We start from the raw sequence: 6,000 nt of genomic DNA on the forward strand, positions 1-6,000 counted from the left end.
TGTCGAACAAACTGAAAAAGGGATAGGGCGACAGCAAGAGGGGCAGAGAGAGACGCAAACTCGCGGCGGGACAGAGAGAGGGAAGCAGACGGACAAAAGAGAAGGGAGAGAGAGAAGCAAGAGAGAGAAGGAGCCAAGCGAGGGAGAGAAAGAGAGAGAGAGAGAGAGAGGAAAAGAGAGGGAATAAGGGAGAGAATGTGGAAGAGAGGCAGCAAGGAGGGAGAGAGAGATTGATTGAAGAGCAAGGGGAGAGAGAGAGGGAGAGAGAGAGAGGAAAAGAGAGGGAATAAGGGAGAGAATGTGGAAGATAGGCAGCAAGGAGGGAGAGAGAGATTGAGTGAAGTGCAAGGGGGAGAGAGAGAGAGAGAGGGAGAGGGAGAGAGAGAGAGGAAAAGAGAGGGAATAAGGGAGAGAATGTGGAAGAGAGACAGCAAGAAGGGAGAGAGAGATTGAGTGAAGAGCAAGGGGAGAGAGAGAGAGGAAAAGAGAGGGAATAAGGGAGAGAATGTGGAAGAGAGGCAGCAAGGAGGGAGAGAGAGATTGAGTGAAGAGCAAGGGAGAGAGAGAGAGAGGGAGAGAGAGAGGGAGAGAGAGAGAGAGAGGAAAAGAGAGGGAATAAGGGAGAGAGTGTGGAAGAGAGGCAGCAAGGAGGGAGAGAGAGATTGAGTGAAGAGCAAGGGAGAGAGAGAGAGAGGGAGAGAGAGAGAGGAAAAGAGAGGGAATAAGGGAGAGAATGTGGAAGAGAGGCAGCAAGGAGGGAGAGAGAGTTTGAGTGAAGAGCAAGGGGGAGAGAGAGAGAGGGAGAGAGAGAGGGAGAGAGAGAGAGAGGGAGAGAGAGAGAGGAAAAGAGAGGGAATAAGGGAGAGAATGTGGAAGAGAGGCAGCAAGGAGGGAGAGAGAGATTGAGTGAAGAGCAAGGGAGGGAGAGAGAGAGAGAGGGAGGGAGAGAGGGAGAGAGGGAGAGGGAGAAATGCTGTTTGTCTGACCTGCTCTGGGCCAGTATCCAACTCAAACAGCCGATGGTGACAAGAGTTACCTCTTTATCGACTTTTGATCGCTCCCCAACTTTCTCCCCGCTCCCCCCCTCCCCCGATCAGAGACTTTTCATTTCATCAGTAAACTGGCACCATCCCTCCCTGAGGGGAGGCCTCAGGAGCTAGTTAAATGCACATTCATCGAGGCTGAGGAAGCTGAGGGCAGACAGAGGTGGAGGTGAGAAGGGTGCAGAAGGTACTCTCACTCACTCATTCTCTCTATCTCTCTCTATACCTTCATCTGTCTCCCACTACCTCTCTCCCTCTCTCTCTCTGTCTGTCTCTCTGTTTGTGAGTGTCTCGCTTTAACTTTCTCTGTCTCTCTCTCTCTCTCTCTCCTGTCTGTCTCACACTCTCTCCCTCCCTCTCTCTCCCTCACCACTTTTCCCTCGCATTCTCTCTCCCGTTGTGTCTCTCTCTCTCTCTCTCTCTCTGACTCTGTCTCTCATAGCGTCATCAAGATGTACAGCACAGAAACAGACCCTTCGGTCCAACCCTGTCCATGCTGACCCAGATATCCCAACCCAATCTAGTCCCACCTGCCCATATCCCTCCAAACCCTTCCTGTTCATATACCCATCCAAATGCCTCTTAAATGTTGTAATTGTACCAGCCCCCACCACATCCTCTGGCAGCTCATTCCACACACGTACCACCCTCTGGGTGAAAAAGTTGCCCCTTAGGTCTCTTTTATATCTTTCCCCTCTCACCCTAAACCTATGCCCCTCTAGTTCTGGACTCCCCCACCCCAAGGGGAAAAGACTTTGTCGATTTACCCTATCCAAGCCCCTCATGATTTTATAAACCTCTATAAGGTCACCCCTCAGCCTCCGACGCTCCAGGGAAAACAGCCCCAGCCTGTTCAGCCTCTCCCTGTAGCTCAAACCCTCAACCCTGGCAACATCCTTGTAAATCTTTTCTGAACCCTTTCAAGTTTCACAACATCTTTCCGATAGGAAGGAGACCAGAATTGCATGCAATATTCCAACAGTGGCCTAACCAATGTCCCGTACAGCCACAACATGACCTCCCAACTCCCTGTACTCAATACTCTGACCTATAAGCTCTTCCTCACCCTATCTCTCTGTCTCTGTCTCTCTTTCTCTCTCTCACACACACACTCTGTCTGTGTGTCACTCCCCCTCTCTCTGTGTCTGTCTCTCTATCTCACCCTGTCTATGTGCATCCCCCCCTCTCTCTTTTTTCTCTCTCTTTCACCCTGTCTGTGTGTATCCTTCTCTCTCTCTCTCTCTCTCTCTCACCCTATCTGTGTGTGTCTCTCTCTCATTCACTCACTCACTCACACTCTATCTGTCTCTCTCTCTCGCCCTGTCTGTATATATCTCTCTGTGTCTCTATCTCACCTTGTCTGTGTGTGTCTCTCTCTCTCACTCTGTGTGTGTGTGTCTTTCTCTCTCTCACCCTGTCTATCTGTCTGTCTGTCTCTCTCTCTCTCTCTCTCTCGCCCTGTCTGTATGTATCTCTCTGTGTCTCTCTCTCACTCTGTGTGTGTGTGTCTTTCTCTCTCTCACCCTGTCTATGTGTATCTCTCTCTCTCTCTCTCACCCTGTCTGTCTGTCTGTCTCTCTCTCTCTCTCAACCCTGTCTGTATTTCTCCCTCTCTCTCTCACTCTGTCTGTGTGTCTCTCTCACCCCGTGTGTGTCTCTCTCTCACCCTCGATGTGTGTCTCTCTCACCCTATCTCGATCTCCCCCTCAACTCTGTCTATATTTCCCCCCCTCTGTCTCAGCCTATCTACGTGTCTCTCTCTCTCTCTGTCTCCCCCACCCTCACCCTGTCTCTCTTCCTCTCTCTCACCTTGCTTCTCTCTCTCTCCCTCTCTCACCCTGTCTATATCTGTCTGTCTCTCTTTCCCTCTCTCTCTTACCCTCTCTTTCTCTCTCTCTGTGTCTGTCTCTCTCACTCTCTTCCCCCCCTCCACCTCTTGCGCACTCTCTCTCTCTCTCTCTCTCTCTGAGTAGACTTTACCCCCCAGTGACTGGGTGAGGCTGGTGCTGACACACAGGGAATGTTAAGGCACCAACATTCCCCAAAGAGATGGCTTCAGGAACGGGTGCCTTCAGGTCAGAGAGGGACGGAGAGATGGAATGGCGTGGGGGAATTGAGGGGGGCTGGAACCAGTTTGAGGGAGAGGGGATAGAGAATATCGGGCATACATACAGAGAGAAAAAACGATAGAGAGAGAGAGAGTGAGAGACAGGAGAAGAGAGTGAGAGTCTGGAATAGAGAGGGGCAGAGAAAGAGAGAGAGGAGTGACCGATAGACACAGATACAGAGAGCAGGAGAGACATGGAGGGGGACAGGGGTAGACAAACAGATACAGAGACAGACAGACAGACAGCCTCACCCAGTCACTGGAGGGTAAAGTCTACTCAGAGAGAGAGAGAGGAAAGGGTTGGGGAGGAGACATCGAGACAGGGAGTGAGTGAGACTGACAGAGAGATAGGGCAAGAGAGAGACAGACAGACAGACAGACAGGAACAGAAAGAGAAAAGACAGACCGAGAGACAGATTGACAGACTTACAGAGTGAGAGAGAGAGAGAGGTACAGGCACAGAGAGAAGGAGAATGAGAGAGTGAGTGAGAGACAGAGAGAGGGAGAGGGAGACAGTGAGTGGGAGACAGAGAGAGGGAGAATGAGACAGTGAGTGAGAGACTAGGAGAGCGAGATAGTGAGAGAGAGAGGGAGAGGGAGACAGTGAGTGAGAGACAGAGAAAGGGATAGGGAGACAGTGAGTGGGAGACAGAGAGAAGGAGAGTGAGAGAGTGAGTGAGAGACAGAGAGAGGGAGAGGGAGACAGTGAGTGGGAGACAGAGAGAGGGAGAATGAGACAGTGAGTGAGAGACAGAGAGAGGGAGAATGAGACAGTGAGTGAAAGACAGCGAGAGGGAGAGGGAGACAGTGAGTGAGAGACTGGGAGAGGGAGAATGAGACAGTGAGTGAGAGACAGCGAGAAGGAGAGGGAGACAGTGAGTGAGAGACTGGGAGAGCGAGATAGTGAGAGAGAGAGAGGGAGAGGGAGACAGTGAGTGAGAGAGAGGGAGAGGGAGACAGTGAGTGGGTCACAGTGAGAGGAAGAGGGAGACAGAGAGAGGGAGAGGCAGAGAGGGAGAGTGAGACAGTGAGTGGGAGACAGTGAGTGCGAGAGTGAGACAGTGAGAGAGAGAGAGAGAGAGGGAGACAGTGAGTGAGAGAGAGGGAGAGGGAGACAGTGAGTGGGTCACAGAGAGAGGAAGAGGGAGACAAAGAGAGGGAGAGGGAGAGTGAGACAGTGAGTGTGAGAGTGAGACAGTGAGAGTGAGAGAGAGTGAGACAGTGAGTGGGAGACAGAGAGAGGGAGAATGAGACAGTGAGTGAGAGACAGAGAGAGGGAGAGGGAGACAGTGAGTGGGAGACAGTGAGTGCGAGAGTGAGACAGTGAGAGTGAGTGATATGCACAGAGAAAGAGAGAGAGGAGTGACAAATAGACACAGATACAGAGAGCAGGAGAGACATGGAGGGGAACAGGGGTAGACAAACAGATACAGAGACAGACAGACAGACAGCCTCACCCAGTCACTGGAAGGTAAAGTCTACTCAGAGAGAGAGAGAGGAAAGGGTTGGGGAGGAGACATCGAGACAGGGAGTGAGTGAGACTGACAGAGAGATAGGGCAAGAGACAGACAGACAGACAGACAGGAACAGAAAGAGAAAAGACAGACCAAGAGACAGATTGACAGACTTAGAGAGTGAGAGAGAGAGAGAGGGGTACAAGCACAGAGAGAAGGAGAATGAGAGAGTGAGTGAGAGACAGAGAGAGGGAGAGGGAGACAGTGAGTGGGAGACAGAGAGAGGGAGAATGAGACAGTGAGTGAGAGACTAGGAGAGCGAGATAGTGAGAGAGAGAGAGGGAGAGCGAGACAGTGAGTGAGAGGACAGAGAAAGGGAGAGGGAGACAGTGAGTGGGAGACACAGAGAATGAGAGGGAGACAGTGAGTGAGAGACTGGGAGAGCGAGATAGTGAGAGAGAGAGAGGGAGAGGGAGACAGTGAGTGAGAGACAGCGAGAGGGAGACAGTGAGTGGGTCACAGAGAGAGGAAGAGGGAGACAGAGAGAGGGAGAGTGAGACAGTGAGTGCGAGAGTGAGACAGTGAGAGTGAAAGAGAGAGTGAGACAGTGAGTGGGAGACAGTGAGTGCAAGAGTGAGACAGTGAGAGAGAGAGAGTGAGACAGTGAGTGGGAGACAGAGAGAGGGAGAGGGAGAGGGAGACAGTGAGTGGGAGACAGAGAGAGGGAGAGGGAGACAGTGAGTGGGAGACAGAGAGAGGGAGAGGGAGACAGAGAGACGGAGAGGAGAGTGAGAGGGAGATAGTGAGTGAGAGACAGGGAGACAGAGAGAGTGAGAGGGAGACAGTGAGTGGGAGACAGTGAGTGCGAGAGTGAGACAGTGAGAGAGAGAGAGAGAGAGGGAGACAGCGAGAGAGGAGAGAGGGAGACAGTGAGAGAGAGAGAGAGAGGGAGACAGTGAGAGAGAGAGAGGGAGAGGGAGAGAGGGAGAGTGAGACAGTGAGTGCGAGAGTGAGACGTTGAGAGTGAAAGAGAGAGGGAGACAGTGAGAGAGAGAGAGGGGAGACAGTGAGAGAGAGAGAGGGAGACAGTGAGAGAGAGAGAGGAGACAGTGAGTGAGAGACAGAGGGAGGGAGAGGGAGGCAGTGAGTGGGAGACAGAGGGAGGGAGAGGGAGACAGAGAGAGGGAGAGGGAGACAGTGAGTGGGAGACAGAGAGAGAGAGAGGAGACAGAGCGAGGGAGAGGGAGACAGAGAGAGGGAGAGGGAGTCAGTGAGTGGGAGACAGAGAGAGGGAGAGGGAGGCAGTGAGTGGGAGACAGGGAGAGAGAGAGGGAGAGGGAGACAGAGAGAGGGAGAGGGAGTCAGTGAGAGGGAGACAGAGAGAGAGAGAGGGATG

General features: G+C 52.4%; 1 protein-coding gene and 1 pseudogene across 1 annotated transcript in view; one reads left to right on the top strand and one right to left on the bottom strand.

Moving 5' to 3' along the window:
* Positions 1–6,000, bottom strand: part of LOC140457033 (EH domain-containing protein 3-like) — a 241,859-nt gene that overhangs the window by 86,254 nt on the left and 149,605 nt on the right. The window lies entirely within an intron of this gene.
* LOC140457004 (arylamine N-acetyltransferase, pineal gland isozyme NAT-3-like) overlaps positions 3,042–6,000 on the top strand; it is a 10,717-nt pseudogene continuing 7,758 nt past the window's right edge.

The sequence above is a fragment of the Chiloscyllium punctatum genome, chromosome 3, assembly GCF_047496795.1.
Source record: "Chiloscyllium punctatum isolate Juve2018m chromosome 3, sChiPun1.3, whole genome shotgun sequence".
Taxonomy (NCBI): Eukaryota; Metazoa; Chordata; class Chondrichthyes; order Orectolobiformes; family Hemiscylliidae; genus Chiloscyllium; species Chiloscyllium punctatum.